Genomic DNA, 21,446 nt, shown 5'->3' with positions numbered 1-21,446 from the left:
GAGAGCAATTTTAAAGTTACTATACAGTCATACACACCAGTTCACTGCCCACACTTCGTGGGGACACACACTGGGTATCTCACTTCTCCGGGTAGTCCTTTCATCCATTATAATAGAGCGAAGGTGAGATCGGCCATTTGCTGTAACATCCCCCTAGACAGCTCCGGTCTACACCATGGACCGTTGTTGTTTAGCTTTCACAGACGACCATATTGCCTCCATCTTGTCAAGTCCTTCCCTTCTCCCTAATGCACCTTTGAGTGGCGTAGGTTCAGCCCGGGAAGAATGGGAAAAACTGTCCAATATTAAAAAACGTCAAATCAGGATAGCCCTCCATGGCGCCCTCATGACAGAATACCTCAGAGCAGGGGCAGCACCAGCCAGTCTACTTGTCCGTATAGAGCCGAGGATTTTCCTGGAGGACAAACGGTTTCGAGTAGACTGGAGATATATAGCCAACAAGTGCACCCGCGACTGGTTGGTACTAATTATAAATACTGCCAAAAGGCTGAGTGAGGAGCTCCTCAAAGAAATCCTAGATCTGGAAACAGCTCTTAAAGCCGACACCACCATAAAAGATCTTAAAGAGCAATTTACTATCATTCAGAATGACGTGGCGGAATATCAGATCTATATGGTGAACCAGAAGATCAAGGGTCTCAAAAGGAACCTTGAAAGGTTCAGCCACGAGTGGGCGTTCCCGTATGTTGAGGACAGCCATTACCAACAACCACAAGAACCACCAACCTACACAAGAGGGGGGAGGGGTGGAAGACGTCAAGGTAGACGCACGTTCAACAATTGGACGTTTGACAACACGAGTAGCGAGGATGATGATCTTACTGAGCAACCCTCTACCTCAGGTTCCATCCCGGGTGCTAACCAAAGAGTGAGGTTCAACACTACTGACAGGTCCAATGAAGATCTAGGGGTCCTATTGAGGAATTTTGTAGAGCAGCGCCCCCCGGACCAGAGAGGGACCAGCCACAGGGGCAGAGGCAGAGGCAGAGGCCGCCACAACAACAATGCACAGTGGCAGAATTCATCCCCCCGGATCACACGCAGCCGAGGCCGAACACCGCTCTAACAACTAAAAAGGAAAACAATATTGTGGTCAATCTGTCATCTTATACACTCACGATCGATGAACAGAGGGTTCTCAATAAGGGTTTGGGATATGTCCCAACACCCAAGCATGACAGTTTCAAATTGAGGAGCGAATTCCAGGGCGTAATGAGGAAAATAAAACTCAAAAAATTCTTTGAGGGTAAGGAAGCAGAAGCCCCATCGGTCTTCTCCACTGATCTCAGACGCCCCTCCCGATTTTGTCCTCCTCTGCACTCTATTGGCCCCGAGGTCATGGTCTTCGAACAAAAGGTGCTCCAGGAGATCACCGTCCTTGAGGAACAACAACAGAGCTATAACCGCAGTAATATGACCCATGCTGACTGGCTAGCTGTTCAATCGTTGCAGCAGAATGACACTATTACCATCAAACCGGCAGATAAGGGTGGGGCAGTGGTAGTGCTCAATACATCTGATTATGAAGCCGAGGTGTCCAGGCTGTTGGGTGCTCGTCAAAACTACCAACCGTTGATGAGGGACCCCACCAAAACCCTGCAAGCTATTATCCACACCATGGTTGCAGAGGCCAAAGAAAAGAAATGGCTTACGGCCAAGGAGGCTGATTTTCTTATCAACGATAAGCCACGAGTCCCGGTTTTCTACATTGTCCCGAAGATTCATAAAGAACAAAGGCCCCCTCCTGGGCGGCCAATAGTCTCGGGCATTCAATCCACTTTGGAACCATTGTCCCAATATGCTGACTTCTTCCTCAGGGAATGTGTGATCACGCAGCCCTCTTACGTCCAGGACACCACCGACGTATTAAGGATTCTTCAGGACATCGACTATGATCCGCAGAACCAATTCCTGGTCACAATTGATATAGAATCATTATACACTAATATTCCTCAGGCAGCCACGTTGGTGGCAGCAGCTCGGGCCTTGGAATCGTGTGAATGGTTCTATGATGTCCCACAATCTTTTGTGCTCCAGTGTGTTGAACTGGCCCTCACTAGGAACTTCTTTGCCTTTAAAAACCAACTCTATTTGCAAGTATCCGGGACTTCCATGGGAGCGACATTCGCTCCAAGTCTAGCATGTATCTATGTGGGGCAATTTGAAGCCGGATATGTCCTTCACAATGAAAACCCCTTCCAGAGGAACATTGCCCTCTGGAAGCGATACATAGACGATGTGCTATGTATTTGGACTGGACCGAGAACTGAGTTGGAAGATTTCCTTGTTTGGCTTAACAACCTGGACGATTGCCTGAAATTTACCTGGACCATCAGCGACACCACAGCCACATATTTGGATTTGGACATCAGGGCTGAGAACTACAAGTTGGTCACTAACGTTCATCAAAAACCAACTGATAAGAACTCCCTGTTGCATTACAGGTCACACCATCCGAGAGCCTTAAGGGACAACTTACCTGTGGGACAGTTCTTGCGTTACCGCAGGAACTGTTCTTCCACAGAGGAATTCATTGTACAAGCCCAAGTCCTATCCAATAAATTGGAAGAGAGAGCGTATCCCACGAAGATTATCAAAAAAGCTCGTAAACGAGCCTTGAACACCCCGAGAGCTGCTCTATTAGAAAGAACATCAAAAACTAAGAGCGATTGCATCCCGGTGGTCACTACCTTTGGCCCCTTGTCTACCAAAATCAGACAAGTCATTAGAAAACACTGGCCTATACTTAGCACCCAATCCATGACGATGCCACATCCGCGTTTCGCCTTTAAGCGGTCCACGAATTTGCGTGACCGTTTGGTGCACTCGCGATTCCAGCAGAAGCCCAACGACACCGGGATTCCATCAGGGCATCACCAATGTGGGGGGTGCTCCGTGTGTGAGCTCACTACTATGACCAAGCATGTCGCTTTGAATGGTGGTAAAACCTGGTATTTGAATGCATTCAGCAATTGCAACACCCAAAACGTCATCTACAGGCTGACATGCCCGGTTGGTATGCACTACATTGGTCTTACCACCCGAAAGGTGAAAATCAGAATACAGGAACACCTCAGTACCATCAGGGCAGGCAAATTGACCACCAAGCTGGTACAACACTTCCTGACATTGGGACACAATCCCAGAGATGTAAGATGGGTAGTGCTTGAACGTGTCATGGGCGATTCGTATAACATAGAAGCCAGGCTCTCGACTAAAGAGGCCCGTTGGATTTACCAAGAGAAGGCAGACCAACAGGGACTCAATGACCTTATTGAGTGGAATAGGGTGGTACTATAACCTGTAGACTGCAAACATAGAAATATGAAAACAACTGCATCTTTGTGGTCACAGGCCCCTAGTAGTTATTAACCCAGCATCATCACCTAGGTACTTAGTAATGTCAGGTATACACCCGCCCACACCTATAAACATCCTAGTGTGGGCCGGTTTAAAATGAAGGATGCCATTACCACTATCATTGCGTTCTCAGATAGCCCGACGCAGAATAGTTATGAATATCCCGGGCGAGTTGCATAAACATACCCTCAGCCTGTACTTATCACCATTTCAGCAGGGAGAAGGCCACTTTAATGTATCCTGTCCTTTTATCGGTCAGCTAATATTCTAAAAAGAACAGGTACAGAACCACTATAATGCACTTGATAATAGCGGATTTACAAAGATGGCCGCTTCTTCATTCAAACACTGCTTTGCGCTTGTGCAATATCGCTATTCACTAGTTGTGTAAGGAGGAGGTCACTATAATGCATCCTGACCTCCTTTCAGTCATAAGTTGACACTAGTATATTATAAGACCAGGCTACGAACCACTATAGTGCACACGACAGTAGCGGTTTAACAAAGATGGCCGCACTGTCCTTCAAAAACTCCTTCGCGCATGCGCTTCACTGCTAACCACTCTAAGTGTTAGCGCGGTTCCCGCGCGACTTCCGTATATAAGTAGGAAGCAGGCCGACCCCTAGTGATCGAGGGCGAGTCAAGAACCGAAGCTCAGACTGATGAGGTAAGACCCGGTTGTCCGGGCTAAGCATGCTCCACATGAGGAGGGGGTATAGCAGGATGTCCATACAGGCTTGACTACCACACATTGTTATGCCACCATAGCAGTATGTTTACACGGTTTGTAAAAAAGCTATATAGCGCAAGTTGGTATCTATACGCAACCACGCATGATACACACTCCAGCATGAAGGCATTCAATGGTGAATCGCAACCGAGTTATGATGACGATTCTCGACCAATGGCTGGATACAATCAAATACCTTTCATATAACATCCAAATAGAAGAGTCTTAACATTGGTTTGAAAAGCATGCGATGTCAGTGATTTTGATACACATATCCCTTTGATGTGCCTTTTGCAGAAACAAAGTTCCGCAGTTCTGATTTTAACAGCCAAAGGGCTGGTGCACAAATACCCAAGACACTTACATGATGGAGGTGCAGGTATGCTGTTGCACAGCATCTCGAGGGTAAATATCTTTGCCAAGCATGAATCTATTACCTTGGATGAGGAGCATTTGCTCGGTAAGACCAGGCATGACCTGGTAGAGGAGATACAGAGTACATGTGTGTGTTTTACTGTTTTTATTGTGTTCTCCCCAGGTGCTGATTTAAAGATATCGCTGGTACACATTAGCGTTTGCAGAGAGACCAGTCGACCCAAGCCCTGATGAAGTTGCCGGTAAAGTAATATGGCAACGAAACATGTCGGTTTTTAAATGAGCAGCGACACAGCTGAGAATAAAGCACCATATAGCCAGTGTAGTGCTGCTCGGTTTTATTCCTGAGTGACTTGAGTCCTGATCAGGCTCAACTCACCGAATTTGGGTCGACACTTCCTGTTTTTGTAGATTAGCACACATCACTGCAACACATAGGTTGCTCGATAGATAGGAGTCATTAGGACTATCACGAAGAGTTTGAGCGCAGTACATTACACATTTCTGTTCCACCTTTACTGTTTCTGTTTGGGCGGCAGCGACCGATGATGACAACAGGAGGTAGTAGGCGAGTACCAGTCTACACATACCTCGCTGGGGCTGCTTCCGTGAGGCGCTGTCGTCCTATCACACCTTTTTTACCTTTTTCACTTTTCTTGAACACGAACTAATCACCAGGAGGGTTTTTACAGCACCATTGGACACAATGTTCTTAAGACACATGTGGTAAATACATCAGTGACTGAGAGTTAGGCAGGTACTACAGAGATTGAGCACCTGCACACTACACAAGAATTTTTATAAACTTGTTCATAGGGTAGGTCTTATTGTTGAAGTACCTTACCCGAAATTGGAAAACAATCTTAGGACCAAAATCGTTAGCAGTAGGAACTTCATTTTGCTTATAATATTCTTAGGTGCCAAACAGATCTTTGCATTGGGGTAAAACCAGTTGTCAGCTATCCATTCTTAAATACGCTTGAGGCATAAACCTAAAAATATGAATTGGTTTTGGACAAAATAAATGTGATGATACATTTGGATTTCTTATGCACATTGCTTTAATGACAGGCCATACCATAGAAATGAGGGGGAGTCACATCATAGTCTGTAGCTAAAAGCAGTGCTTCTGTTGAGCTCCTGCCTTCTCAGCAAAATACATCAATTTCGGACCATTTTCACTGGAGCAATCTTGGTTGCAATCTACTGAAACAAGGAAAGGAACCACTTCTTAATAATACATATTCTAATCTAACAGAAGAAAGAGGAAAACTCTTTGGTGTCCCAATTTATAAGGCACAGGAGGGCATAGCTAATCAGTCAGATAGGCCTCACTCTCTTCATATTCTGGGAAAGCTATTGAGGCTCTCTCTTATGCTAAAAGGCACATGGTAAAGAGTGTGGTGTTGCAGGAAATTCTTATTTACCTCATACTCTGGTTTGGGCTCAGTCTTGGGGCTCTGATACACTTTTCTCCAGTTACTCCACCTACAGTTGTCGTGTTGCCATTCTGGCCCATAAAGATTTTGGTGTCTGTCTGTCTTATTAAGGGCCTTGTAAAGAGTGTAGATAGGTGCATGCGGGAGGCTTTTCCAGGTGGGCACAGGCAACTACTAGTGAACAGTTAAGCCTCTAACAATGACTCTCCAGAGATTTTGTCTACATGGTCTGACTTGTGCACAGGTATCAGGAATATCATGTGGTTGGGGGGAGAGTGGGAGATTTTTACATTGTGCTAAATGCTTCCCTTCAAAGAACTGGAGTTCCTCCGCATCTTTATCCCAGGGAAGTGAGTTATCTTTACAACCTTATATGTTTTGTTGATTAGGTGGATACATGGCATCACTTGAATCCTAGTAGTATTAGTTATGCATTCTTCTCTCGGGTGCATGATGTCACTTTATTCTACTGGGGACATAACTCTCTACAATTCTTTTGACACTCAATGTTGAAAAGGCAGTTAAATCAGTAGAGCACCCTTTCCTATATGTGGTCTTGCTTAAAATTGAGGTGGGTAATTAATTTATCCCACTTGGTCAGTTATTAAATTACAGTCCTCACTGCCAAAGTGAAATTAACGGAATGCTGCGGCAAAGCCCAGCAACCAATCGACCCCCCCCGCAGGCATCCAACTACATGCCACGCATGGCCTTCGGCCATCCATGGCAGGGGGTTGAGCCTTTGGTGACATGGAGTAGGATTGATCTTTGGACCTGAACACCCCATCCCCCGGGCCAATACATATATATTACGGGGAGGGGAAGTGAAGCACTCCTTGACAACCCTTAGTAGGCCTCAAGGACTCCATCCCTCGGGGCAAAGTTTAGCCAAAAATGGAAGGGGGGTTGCACACCCTCCCCCCTGAACCTTATCAGACCACGGAGACCCCAAATCCCGGGACCAAAGCCAAAAAAAGGGGGCGGGTGATGGAGCAGGTAGTACAAAATTGTGTATACCCCCCATTTCTGCATGTTTATATTAATCCAAATAATCTATTAATTGTAATATTATTAATCTGTTTGAAGTGATGAATCAACTATATTAATGAAGGAATTACACGTGGGATTTGCATTTGCATGGCTGAACTAATTTATATACTAATATATGTACGCATATTAATGGTAGAAAATTCGGATATTGCATGATATATGTTGCTTTTGTGACGTAATTGTAAATTGCACCAGATGACATCGTTGGGTGAATATAAACGCTTTGAATGTTGCTATCATGCTAGATAATTACATACACATAAGGGAATTAGTGAGGGTTTAACATTTTATTAGCTATTTCAATGTTTTAATTACGTTTTGTGTTTGTTTTGCTTAAGTTGACCGATTTGGGCCTTCGTAAAGATGGCTGACTTTCGACACGACGGCCCTTGTCACCGTTCCACGAGGTTTCGGGTGAAGTGTGCCTGGGCCAAAGCCAGCAACAAGTGGCCTCGGCCTGACCCCATGCAAGACGTACCCATCGAGGTCGTACTGGGAGAGTTGCCAAGACTATTAAACAAAAGACTGTCTTTAAAACCGGAACCAGCAAGTGTGATGACCTAACCAAATAGACTATGTGAGAACTTCACCAAATGACCCCAAACTCTCCAATCAGGACTGCCTAAAACTGATTTTGTTACATCTTGACATTAAATTTATTATAAAAGATGGTAGAATAGTGAGTTAAATGGATGATTATTATTAAGGCTGAGAATGCTGATGCTGACGGAGAGGACGGTGACACTGCTGGACAGCTGTTTTCCTGAATCTTTGACAGACTGAAGTGCTGCCTGACTTTGATGAATTAAAGACTTTTCACGACTTGATTGACTTAGAGGACGACTAATAGCCAGATTAAGTAAATATGATGTTCCGTGGTTTGGTTTATGACTTATAAAATTTGAAATCAATTAGATAAACAAAATTATTATTCTAACAAACAAATGTGTTGGGTGATTTATTTGAAGAAATTAGAATAAGATTAAATGTAGATTAAAGACCAAATATCCAACTCAACTAACTGATCTATCGACTAAATGGAGGGAATATCTCGAGGTTCTGAGTTTAATAAAGGTACTTAATGTATGTTCATGTAAATTAAGTTCTTTAGGTGAAAAGGTATTCCTTTCATGTCAGCGTTTGGAAAACTTATTTCCCCTGTGAGAACGGATCAATGAAGTGTGAGTTTTGGTGTTATGGGCCCCACCAATGAATGTTTCGGGTGAATATGTTATTATGATATTTGGTCTGTGACAAAGGGAGGATTTAAAATTCCACGCTGCATCAGTTTTTCAGGTAGCAGAATAATGGTTGTTATTGTTTTGGTTTGGTGATTATTGCTTGTACATTGCTTATCGATTATTGATTAATGATTAATATTGGTTTATGTATTAACACTCTATGTTGAGTTGCGTCAGGTTTTATGTTGTTTGCACGATTTCTGGGATGTAGGTAGTCAGAAGTTTGTAACAGTTCCGTAGTAGAGCAGAGGTAAGCACTGTTCTAGGGAAAGACGGAATTGTTGTTGCCCTGTAGGTACACAGGGGAAACGTGTAACGAGTGAAGTTGCACGATGCATTGTCTGGGTTCGATTCGGTGACATCGTCGTGTGTTGCCATTAGAGATATCTCCTGTATGAAAGAAGTGTATGGTAGCAAAGGTCACCCGTGAAATTTTGGTCTTAGGTACCAGGAGCCCAAAAAGGCGCTCTGATAACGCTTATCACTGGAAAGGTAATAGGTGTTCACTAAGCTTGTTAGAAGGATAAAGTAGACGGAAGTGCTACTTTGTTAACGAGTGTCATAATTCTGTAGTAGGACAGACTGTTCACTGTTCTCGGGAAAGACAGGATTCTGTTTGAATGTACTAAATTTTCTCGTGTGAAAGTGCGTGAATGTAAAGGCATTCGGGTTAATTGTGAAACTCTGGTTTTATTTCTCAGGAGCATTGGGTCTCCAACTAAGTGTCTTAATTTTGGAGAAACGGTTAGCTAATGCTTGTTAACGGCAGTAACGATTTCGTAGTAGGGCAGAGGTAAGCGCTGCTCTCGGGAAAGATGGAATTCTCGTGAGAAAGGTCTATTGCTTTTCCTTGGTTAGCGAAGCGGACAATGGTGGTGTTTTTGTGTCGTCACTAACAGATTTGTAAATTTGAAACAAAACTTACCGAGTGAATTTTGTAAAGGAGAGGTAGACAGGAGCAGGAGCTGTGGCAGCTGCTGCTGACGTCAGAACGACCGCGCTGGGATTGGCCAGTCAGTAGGAAACGTAGAACGCTCCTGATTGGTGCATTAGTGTACGCCGCGCTAGGAGTGGAGAATCACAGGGTGACATAGACGCTCCGGATTGGTGCGTTAGTGTGAGTCTCGCTGGGATTGGAGAATTGCAGAGTGACATAGACGCTTCGGATTGGTGAGTTAGTGTGAGTCGCGCTGAGATTGGAGAATTGCAAAGGTGACATAGACGCTCCGGATTGGTGCGCTAGTGTGAGTCGCACTACAATTGGTCAGAAAAGCGGTACGGTCGAAAGGAGAGACTAGTGATACACGAAAAGACAGAAAAGATGTATTACGATCCACCAGAAAAGGAGAAGAAGTCCTGGTTCGGTAGAATTAAAAAGTGGTTTAAGAAGGACAAACAGATTGTAACTAGGGAAGGACAATTACTTCCTCCATCGAAAACCCCTGCATCCTTTATGGTTGCGAAATATGGATATCACACCTATATTTGGTTAGACAATTGGGTCAAGTACACTAGGGATGACAGAGTTTTGGCTTTTCCAGAACATGGTTCATTTAATTTGGCAGTTTTGAGAAATTTAAGAGAGAAAATGATGAATCTAGAACTGAGACCTAGACCGACACAATTTGAAGCATTGACAGAATGGGAAGATGAGATGCATGACCGAGAAAGACAGAGGAGTGGCGGAAGGTATAGGTACATGTTTGGTAGATCATACGGACATGAGACTCATGATGATCAAATGAGATAGTGGCGGAATGCAAGTATGACCGAGGGTTTGTTTCCCGTAAGAACTGCAGGAGAAAATGAAGGAAGAAAATGCGTAGAAAAAAGACTCAATGTGGAATCGAGAGGGTATGGAGTGAATGAATCAGAGGATGATGTTCTTGATGACATGTTCTATAAAAATCCACCCCCATATCGGCCAGAACCAGAAATATTAACACCAAGTGTCCCAATGAAAGAAACTTACGAATCATAAAATCAGAACCAGAGTTCCAAGATTTAGGGAAAAATAATTCCATTAGAGAGGTAGAGAGGAAGTCAGAAAATAGAATACATGGTGAAAATTCAGCAGAACTAGCAAAGACAACCTTAGAATTAACAGAGAAAATAAGAGAATTGACTAAAAATCTGGAAGCTGTAACAGTTCCAGTAACAATAGGTCCAGTAATGCCTATTTTTGATAAACAGAAAGATAGCGAACATTGTTTAACGGTCCCTTATAAAAAAAAGCAATAAACAGGTTGAGCAGCCAAAACTGAGTCAAAATGAAAATCCATGGAGACAGACAATAAGTATGATTGAACCAAATGTTTCAAATAATCCGTTTGTAGGCCAGACGTATAACAACAGTGGAGTCAATATTAGAAACACAAAAGGATTCAGAACAAGGTAATGTAGAGAAGTCAGTAGGACCATCTATAGAGGAATTAAGTGAATGGTTGAGAAGCTTGCAGAGAAAAGACAAAGAATCTCAGTCAATAGATGTGGCTAAACTACGAATGGTATTAGAAGAGTTAATAGTAGGAACTATTCCCACGGAGAAGTTAAAAACTTACCAGGATGAGGAGCTCCTATTTCTGTGTAAAAGCATAACTTGGAGAGCAAAAAGTCTCCATGAAAGATTAGAAGAAGTGGCAAACGAAATGGGTATAGACATTGAAAAGGTAAAAGCCCCACAGAAACCATATTGAATAGATTTCACTGAAAAGGACATTGAAAATATGAATACCGCAGGACGAATGAGTCAGATTAAGGAAATAATTATCCTGCTGAGAAAACGGGGAGATGTGGACAAATGGAAAAGTAGATGGTATCGAAAACGAGATGATGCTTCAGATAAAACTTTTTCAGCTTTCCCTGTAAGAGAAAAGGAGATGGTAGTAACAGAATATCCTATGAGAGAGATTCCAGGAGGAGGATATGTACATGTCCCATGGACTAGGCAAGATATTTTGTCATTCACAAATGATTTCCCTCGACTACGTGAAAAACCCGTTGAGTGGTATAGACAGGTAGACAGATTTGTAAAATTGTCCAAAGTATTATGGATTGATCTAAACAGCCTGTTTGACATAATAGTACCAGCAGATCTATGGACAGAGTGCAAAATCATGATAGATTGGCCAACACAAGAATACCCAAGGGATCCAAAAACAGGGGCTCCAGACCCCGAGGTAATGAAGAAGTACGAACAGGTTATTGCCTTTCTGAAGAATAAGGTTCCACCTAAAGAGACAGATTGGGTAAAAATTGACAGAACGCATCAGGAAAGCAAAGAGTCAGTACATGCATATTATGAGAGGCTGATCTTGGCCTTTAAACAGTTTAGTGGAGATGAAAACCTGAGTGAAAAGGATCTAAGTCATTTTGTATACAGGTTTGTATATGGTTTAAGTCCAGAAATTAGTGAAATGATAAAACAACATACTGTAGATTGGCAGAATAAGAAAATAGACGAAGTATTGAGACATGCAAAATATTTCAGTGATGAGATTGAAGCTAAACAGCGAAAATTGAAAGAGAAGGCTATGTGGGCACAAGTAAAGGTAGCAGAGAGACAGGAAGCTCAATTAGCGGAACAAGCGAATAATACAGGATCAAGACAAAAATTCAGTCCTGGGAAAGGTAAAGGAAATATAGAGGAAGCTAAACAGAAATTCCCATGTCATAATTGCGGTAGAATAGGGCATTGGAAATCCGAGTGTAAATTTCCCCCAAGTACTAACGATGAAAATGCATCATTGTATCCACAGGTGCAGAATGAGGTGAGTGGTCAACCGCAGCGACAGCAGCAGGTTGTTACCCAACAGAACCAGGTGCCAAAACCGCCTTTTCCACAGAGCAAAAACTCCCAGAGGTATAGTAGTGAAACAGGATTCTACAACGAGAACAGGTAAATAAACTGCCACGCGCTAGCGCTGTTTCGCAGTATTGGCTGCAACGAGATGAGAGTGATTCAGAGAAGGTTATTGATGGTGCCGAAGGGAGGAAGAAGAGTGCGTACTTGGCGCAACTCTAGAAGTAGACCAGTCAGGCCCATTTGTAGATGGAAAGATTAATGATGAAAGCATTACTTTCCTAGTTGATACTGGTGCTACTCAATCAACTGTCGGATCAGCTGATGTTAAGAACCTTCCTCTCTCGGATGAAACGATCCAAGTAGTTGGTGTATCCAACAGGCAGACTAAAATTTACCTTACAGAGCCGGTGAAAGTTAGCATAGGGAAATTTTCTGAAATGCACCTCTTTGTCGTGTGCGATACCAGTCCTGTGAATCTGTTAGGTAGAGATTTGTTGTGCAAGATGAACTTCACAATAATTTCTACCCGGATGGGATAGCATTTGAAACCCCGGATGAAGATGTGTTGTATAAAATGACAATGGCAAACAGGAAGAAGGTTACTGAAACCTATGCTGTGTTTAATCCTGATTAATTTCCTAAAGAATTGAAACAGTCTGTAAAAGCAGAAGTTTGGGATGTCACAGGAGAAGATGTGGGATTAATGAGAAATGTAGATCCAGTAAAAATAACAGTAAAAGAAGGAGTAAGTTATCCAAATGTCCCTCAATATAAATTGACACCTGAAATAATTGAAGGAGTAACTCCTGTGATTGAGAAAATGATAAAACAAGGTATTTTGAGAGAAATAATGAGTAGTCCATGTAATTCACCAATAATGGGACTGAAAAAGCCTAGTGGGAAGTTCAGGATAGTACAAGATCCGAGAAAAATAAACCAAATTGTTGGGTCATGCTGTCCCATTGTACCAAATCCATCTGTGATTTTATATCAGATTCCCCATGATGCAGAATGGTATACAGTAATTGATCTATGCCATGCTTTCTTTTCCATCCCATTGCACCATGACAGTCAGCAAATGTTTGTGTTTTGTTTCGGCGAGCGTATTTTGGCTTGGCGCCGAATTCCACAGGTGTATACTGAAAGCCCCTCAATATTTAATCAGCTATTGAAGAAGTCTTTGGAAAGTCTAGAAATGCCCGAAAATTCAGTATTAGTTCAGTACATCGATGACCTTCTTGTGGCGTCAAAAACCCGTGAGGCTTGTGAACTAGACATTATTGCCTTGCTGAACCATTTGGCAGATGGAGGACTTAAAGTGTCACCATCAAAATTACAATTTTGCAAGAAAGAAGTACAATATTTAGGACATCACATTGAAAAAGGACGATAGATAGAATTAGGATAATAAAAAGAATGAGTGCACCCATGACTCAAAGAGAGGTGAGAATGTTTCTGGGAATGGTTGGATATTGTCGTCAATGGATCAGCAATTGCAAAACCGTTGGTACGACTGACAAGAAGCGATGTGAAAGATCCCATTGATTTGAACAAGGAAGAATTGGCAGCATTTAAAAGATTGAGAGATGGGTTGTGTGAAGCACCTACATTAGGTATGCCTGACTACGAGAAAGAGTTTGAGTTGTACTGCAGTGAGAGAAATGGATGTGCGCTTTCTGTGCTGATACAGAAGCATGGAAAACTGAGGAGACCAATTGCATATTTTTCATCAATGTTGGACCCAGTAGCTGTGGCCCTACCTGGGTGTTTGAAAGCAGTAGCTGCTATATGCCGAAGTTTGGAACAGAGTGAGGGAATTGTGATGGGATATCCTGTGAAAGTGTTTGTACCTCATGATGTGGCAATCCTTTTAACAAGAAGTCGTACTCAGTATATGACACATAGCCGGCTGACTAAGTATGAGAAAGTTATATTAGGTGCCACGAATGTAAGTCTTGTGAGATGTTTAAATGTGAATCCTTCAACATTACTGCCTGATGCTGAGAATGTGGAGGTCAGAGATGAAGCAGATCATGATTGTCTGGATGTACTTGATTTCTGTACAAAACCACGACCTGACATAAAAGATGTACCCTTACCAGAAAGTGATTTTGTCCTGTTTGTGGATGGGTCCTGTTTGAGAGCAGATGATGGAGTGTTAAGTGCAGCATATGCGGTATGTACGGTTGCAGCAGTAATGGAAGCATCATATCTGAAAGGAGTAAAATCGGCACAAGTAGCTGAACTTGTTGCTTTGACTAGAGCATGCAAGATTGGGAAGAGTGTGAGAGTGACTGTGATAACTGACAGCCAGTACGGATTCGGAGTCGTACATGACTTCGGTCAAATATGGCTGCAGAGAGGATTTTTGACATCAAGTGGAACTCCCATTAAGAATGCTGAAGGGGTTGGACAATTGCTTGAGGCGATACAGCTGCCTAGGCAATTGACTGTTGTGAAGTGTGCTGCCCATAGTCAAAGTGGTGATTATGTCGCCACTGGCAATAAATACGCAAATGACATGGCACAATACTGTGCACGAAATCAGAATTCCATTAATCGGGCTAAGGAAAAAGAGGTGATTTCTTGCACCTTGATGTTTACTAACATTGTGGGAACATGGGAAGAAGTTTGACAATTACAGGAAGAAGCAGGAGATGAGGAAATGAAGCAGTGGGTAAAAGCAGGATGTGCACCAAGAGAGAAGGATCATGTGTGGGTCTATCGAGATGGAAGACCAGTCATGCCTGATAGCATGATGTCTGCCATGGCATGGATGTATCATGGTCAGGGACACATAGGGAGAGATGCCATGGCCAGGTCATTTAAACAAACCTGGTACAATGCAAAATTGAGACTTGTAGCAGAAAGCCTTTGTCAAAGATGCCTAATATGTCAGCAATACAATCCAGGAAGAAAGACAGTAGTGAGTCTTGGAACAATAGGTCGAGAAGGAGGGCTGTTAGAACCGGCGGTCTCTAGTTGGCAGAGGTATACACTTCTGACAAATAGGGACCAACCAACTCTAGTCAGGGAAAGGGGATTACACACTCAGATAACCCCTGCTACCCCCTTGGTAGCTTGGCAGAGCAGACAGGCTTATCTCAGAGGCAGTGTGTTAAGCATTTATGACCATATACAGTAATAAAGTGAATACACTACAGATGGACACGACACAGAAGTTATTATAAAAAATAGTATTTTTATATAAGGCTTAGCACAAGACCAACCAACGACAAAAATATACCACAGTCTTAATAAGTACTCTTTGGAAGGAAAAATAATAGTTCAAATAAGGTTTCTTCTTGGCAAATAGTTCTTTAGCAAAGTATTCTTCTGAGCACAGTTCTTTGGCAACAATGTAACCCCCAAAGGAGTCACACGACGTCGAGTCTACAAGATTCCCAAGGTTCGGCGTTGACCGCGAGGAGCGCTACGTCGAGCCTGGAGTCGCAACAGACCCCACAAGTACAGTACCTTGAGAAACGAAGAAAACGATGATCCACGGCGTCGAGATGTCGGCGTCGAGGTCGGCGTCGATCGTGCCTCGGAGTCGGGTCAATCCGCAGCGGTGTCGAGGGATGTCGGGCCGGAGCAGCGCCCACGGCGTCGAGAAGGGCGTCGAGTCGATGCGATCAGCAGCGGCGTCGGGACGGGGTCGCTTGGAGGTGGAGCCGATACTCACTCCTCACTGGCGTTGATACCGGCGTCTTGCACTGTGGCACTGATCAGCAGTGGCACAGTGCCCAAAGCAATAATCCAGCAAAAACATCGTAAACAGAGGAGGCAAACAGAAAAAAATGGAGGAGAGACTCATGCCAATGATGCCAGGTCTAACACGTGTCCCCTCCAGCTGAAATGTGGGGAGAACTACACTTCACCCAGGGAGTCCTCATCACTAAGGCGGAAAAATCTGGACAGACCATCAGCATTGGCGTGATCTGTACCAGGGCGGTGTTCCACCGTAAAGTCCATCCCCTGTAGGGAAATGGACCACCTCAACAGCTTTGGGTTCTCACCCCTCATCTGCATTAACCATCTGAGGGGCCTGTGGTCTGTCTGAACCCGGAAGTGAGTCCCAAACAGGTAGGGTCTTAGCTTCTTCAGCGCCCAGACCACAGCAAATGCCTCACGCTCTATCGCACTCCACCTTTGTTCCCTGGGATGTAACCTCCGGCTGATGAAGGCTACAGGTAAGTCTCGGCCCTCCTCATTCATCTGTGCTAGAACAGCCCCCACACCATGCTCTGAAGCGTCTGTCTGGACAATGAATTCTTTTGAAAAGTCGGGTGCCTGGAGGACCGGTGCTGTACACATTGCAGTTTTCAGGGTGTCAAAGGCGTTCTGACAGGCGTCAGTCCAGATCACAAGTCTCGGCTGCTTCCTGGAAGTCAGCGAGGTCAAGGGGTGCACAATGTTGCCATACCCCTTGACAAACCTCCTGTAGTAACCCGTGAGACCCAAGAAGGCTCTCACCTGAGTCTGGGTTTTGGGCGGTTCCCAAGCCAGGATGGTATCTATCTTGGGTTGCAGGGGGGCCACCTTGCCACTCCCTACTTGGTGCCCCAAGTACACCACTGAACCCTGCCCAATCTGGCACTTACTAGCCTTGATTGTGAGGCCTGCTCTGCGCAGGGCCAACAACACTTCCTGGAGGTGGCGCAAGTGTTCCTCCCAGCTGGCGCTGAACACTGCTATATCGTCCAGGTAGGCGGCGCTGAAATCTTCCAGCCCGGCCAATACCTGGTTAACCAACCTCTGGAATGTGGCAGGGGCATTCTTCATCCCAAAGGGCATCACACGGAACTGGTAGTGCCCATCTGGTGTGGAGAATGCAGACCTCTCTTTTGCCCCATCAGTCAAGGCGATCTGCCAGTACCCAGACGTTAGATCAAACGTACTAAGGTACCGGGCAGCCCCCAACCGATCGATGAGCTCATCAGCTCTGGGGATGGGGTGCGCGTCAGTCTTGGTGACCGAATTGAGTCCTCGGTAATCCACACAGAACCGAAGTTCTGGTGAAGCACCAGGCGCGGCAGCCTTTGGGACCAAGACCACTGGGCTGGCCCAAGGACTGCTAGAGGACTCAACCACCCCTAAGGCAAACATCTTGGAGACCTCCTCCTTGATATATGCTCTGACCTTTTCAGTCACCCTGTAGGCCTTGTGCCTCACAGGAGTGCTGTCCCCAGTGTCCACATCATGGACACACCACTGAGTGACACCAGGGATTAAGGAGAACAGATCAGGGAATTGTACCAACAGATGGCGACAATCTTGCTGCTGCTCAGGGGTCAGTGTGTCAGAGAGGACAACACCATCCACTGACCCATCTTTTTCTTTTGCACACAGGAGGTCAGGAAGAGGCTCACTCTCCTCCTCCATCCCAGCACCTGTGGCAAGGAGCATGCCTACTTCGGACCTTTCTAAGTGGGGCTTTAACCGGTTGACATGCAGGACCCTTAAGGGGTTCCTGGGAGACTTCAAGTCCACCAAGTAGGTGACATCGCTCTTTTTCTCCACAACCTCAAATGGTCCAGTCCACCTGTCCTTGAGCGCACAAGGTTCCACAGGGGCCATGACCCAAACTTTCTGACCAGGTTGAAGCTCAACCAGAGTGGCATTCTGATCGTACCACCGCTTCATCTCTTCCTGGCTGGCCTCCAGATTTGCCTGAGCAAGATCCCTGAAGCGCCGAGTCTGGTTCCTAAAGGCCAGCATGTAACTATATACATCCTGGGGAGGTTTCCTGGGAGATTGCTCCCAGCCTTCTTTGACCAGACTCAAAGGTCCTCTTACCGGGTGACCATACAAAAGCTCAAAGGGGCTGAACCCTAGAGACTTCTGTGGCACCTCACGGTAAGCAAACAGCAGGCATGGCAAGAGGACGTCCCATTTACGCCTCATTGGTTCTTCAAGACCCATGATCATGCCTTTTAGGGTCCGGTTGAATCTCTCAACCAGCCCATTACCTTGAGGGTGGTAAGGAGTGGTAAACTTGTAGGTTACCCCACACTCCTTCCACAGAGACTTCATATAATTCGAAATGAAGTTGGTGCCCCGGTCTGACACCACCTCTCTGGGGAACCCCATGCGGGAGAAAACACCCATCAGTGCCCGTCCCACCACGGGGGCCGTCACTGTTCGGAGAGGGATGGCTTCCGGGTACCGGGTGGCATGGTCCACCAAGACCAGGATAAACCTGTTGCCCTTGGCTGTCTTGGGGTCCAGTGGCCCCACAATGTCAATTCCCACACGCTCAAAGGGGGTACTGACGACGGGAAAAGGTTGGAGGGGAGCCTTCTGCTTCCGCCCACTTTTCCCACTTGCCTGGCAAGTTTGACAGGTCCTACAATGGATATCTGAATCCCTTCTCATCTGGGGCCAATAAAAATGGGTGACAAGCCTGTCATAGGTCTTGTCCTGCCCCAGATGTCCAGCTAACGGAACGTCATGAGCCAACCCCAGTAGGAAGGCTCTGAAGCGCTGGGGTACCACCAGCACACGGGCTGACCCAGGCTCAGCAGCCTTAGGCTCGCTATACAGGAGGTCGTTCTCCCAGTAGACCCTATGTGATCCTGACTGATCACCTGTCGTTTGGGCTGAGGCCTGCTGCCTCATACCCACAAGAGAAGGGCACACTTTCTGTTCAACACAAAATTCCTCCCTGGAGGGACCACCATCCTGCTGCCAATGGGTCAGCTCGGGCAGGTCTCCCAGTTCGGCCACTTGTTCTCCTGTCGGTTCCAGGGCATCCCCCTCAGGGTCTGCTCCCTCCTGGACCGCGGGAACGGTGGGGGACGGTTTCCCGCGCCCCCTGCCTCTTCTCTTCACGGTTGGGACCTGGGCCATACTTTCAGGCTCCGGGCCCCCATCAACACCCTTACTAACTGACATGGACCGGGTGGTCGCACACACCCACTCAGGCAGACCCAACATTTCCAGATGCGATTTCCTCTCCACCTTAGCCCAAGGGGAGTCCTCCAAATCATTGCCCAAGAGACAATCAACAGGCATGGCGGGCCTCACAGCAACCTGAAGAGTACCCGAGACCCCCCCCCACTCAAAGGGAACTTGAGCTACCTCACACTGACTCTGTGAGTTGTCAGCAGCTACAACGGGGTAGAATGCATGAGGGACCACCTGCTCTCTGGACACCAAGTGACACTTGACAGCTGTCACACTCGCTCCGGTGTCTCTGAGAGCTTCCACCCTATGGCCATTAATGGTCACCCACTGCCTATATTTCTTAGTGTTACTAGGCAGAGGGGTTGGAGGGACCATTTCCACATCTCCTAAAGAGACCAGGGACATTTCTGCGGGACCCCACCCACCGGGGGCACCCATCTCCTCCCCTCCCAGGGCTACACTCGCTACCTGACGAGGGGGTGCACGCGGCGGTGCATTCGAATCCTTCATGGGACACTGGGGATCATAATAACGGTGTCCCACCTGCTTACAGGCATAGCAGGTCATGGGGCCCCTGTGAACAGGTTTACCTGTCGGGGCATCTGGCTTCTTTACAGGGGGAGGCTGGGAACCCTTCCCTTGGTTCCCTTGGGGACTACTTTGGGGCCCTTTCTGAAACTCCCTCTGTTTACCCCTGTCCCCCCCACTCTTCTGCTGGGGACCCTGCCCACCTTTGGCTGAGTCTCCCACTGGACCCTTGTGGACCCTGGTACTGACCCAGCGGTCCGCCTCCTCAGCAAGTTTTCTAGGGTTAGATAGCTTGCTATCAACAAGGTGCTGGCGTAGCTCTGGAAAACAGTTATTAGACAAGTGCTCCCAAGCAAACAAATCATAAAGAGCATCATAACTATCAACCTTGCTACCCTTTATCCAACCATCCATGGTTCTGCAGAAAAAAGACACATATTCAACCCACGTAGTACCAGGCAACTTCTTACATTCTCTAAAGGTTTGTCTGTACTTTTCTGGAGTTAAGCCATATCTCAGCATTAAAGCATCTTTCATATGAGTATAAGACATCCTATCCTCAGCAGGAAGGCTCAACAAGGTATCTCTCCCCTCGTTTGTAAAGCGGCTCCACAACCCCGTTCCCCAATCCTTCTCAGGGACCCGGTGGGCCAACAATGCTAACTCATACGCTTTAAACCATTGGCTAATATCTTCATTCTTACTGTAATCCTTGATCACATCCTTAGGAAAATAAAACCTACTTTCTGCAGGCACGGATGGAGTGCTGCCACCAGAGGGATTCAACTCTAAACTCTTAGTTTTCAGCTCCATCTCCCTCACCATCTTCTCACGTTCAAACGCTAATTTCTCTCTCTCAAAATCTAATCTTTTGCTCTCCATTTCAGCTTCTCTCTTGCTTCTTGCATTCTCTAATTCCAACTGCCCTCCTAATTTAAGTTTTGCCATTTCTAACTTGTACCCCCTCTCCTTCTCCCTGTCTTCTAATTCTTCGGGGGAAAGGCTCTTAGAGGACGCACTACTGCCTGGAGATGACACTGGCCCACCTGTGGGCTCTTCCTCTTCCTCTTCTTCTTCCTCTTCCGGTACCACCACCGGATCAGAGGGATTTCTGGCCTCTAACCAGGCCTTCAGCGCTTTGAGGAAGCCCTCTTTCTTTGAGACACCTGTGATAGGAACTTTAAACTGCTTGCAAAATCCTTTTACATCTTTTAGCGTGTAGGAATCTATCTTCTCCTTATCGAATTCCCCCACAACATTCTCCACAGGTGTAGCAGCTCCGGCATTCTCCATGGTCAAAACTGGCAGTGTTTAAGAAAATAAGCTCCAGGAAAGCGGAGAACAAAAATAGGCAATCCTACCAAACAGACTGTGGCTGCGTTATGGTCTGCTTTCACTATGTAGCGTACACTAATCACTGCACATGAGTCATAAATGCAAAGTTCAAATCCTCACCGCTGACCACCAATGTTAGAACCGGCGGTCTCTAGTTGGCAGAGGTATACACTTCTGACAAATAGGGACCAACCAACTCTAGTCAGGGAAAGGGGATTACACACTCAGATAACCCCTGCTACCCCCTTGGTAGCTTGGCAGAGCAGACAGGCTTATCTCAGAGGCAGTGTGTTAAGCATTTATGACCATATACAGTAATAAAGTGAATACACTACAGATGGACACGACACAGAAGTTATTATAAAAAATAGTATTTTTATATAAGGCTTAGCACAAGACCAACCGACGACAAAAATATACCACAGTCTTAATAAGTACTCTTTGGAAGGAAAAATAATAGTTCAAATAAGGTTTCTTCTTGGCAAATAGTTCTTTAGCAAAGTATTCTTCTGAGCACAGTTCTTTGGCAACAATGTAACCCCCACAGGAGTCACACGACGTCGAGTCTACAAGATTCCCAAGGTTCGGCGTTGACCGCGAGGAGCGCTACGTCGAGCCTGGAGTCGCAACAGACCCCACAAGTACAGTACCTT

Source organism: Triturus cristatus, chromosome 6, assembly GCF_964204655.1.
Source record: "Triturus cristatus chromosome 6, aTriCri1.1, whole genome shotgun sequence".
Taxonomy (NCBI): Eukaryota; Metazoa; Chordata; class Amphibia; order Caudata; family Salamandridae; genus Triturus; species Triturus cristatus.
The sequence above is the reverse complement of the archived record's forward strand: the minus strand, read 5'-3'. Positions refer to the sequence as shown.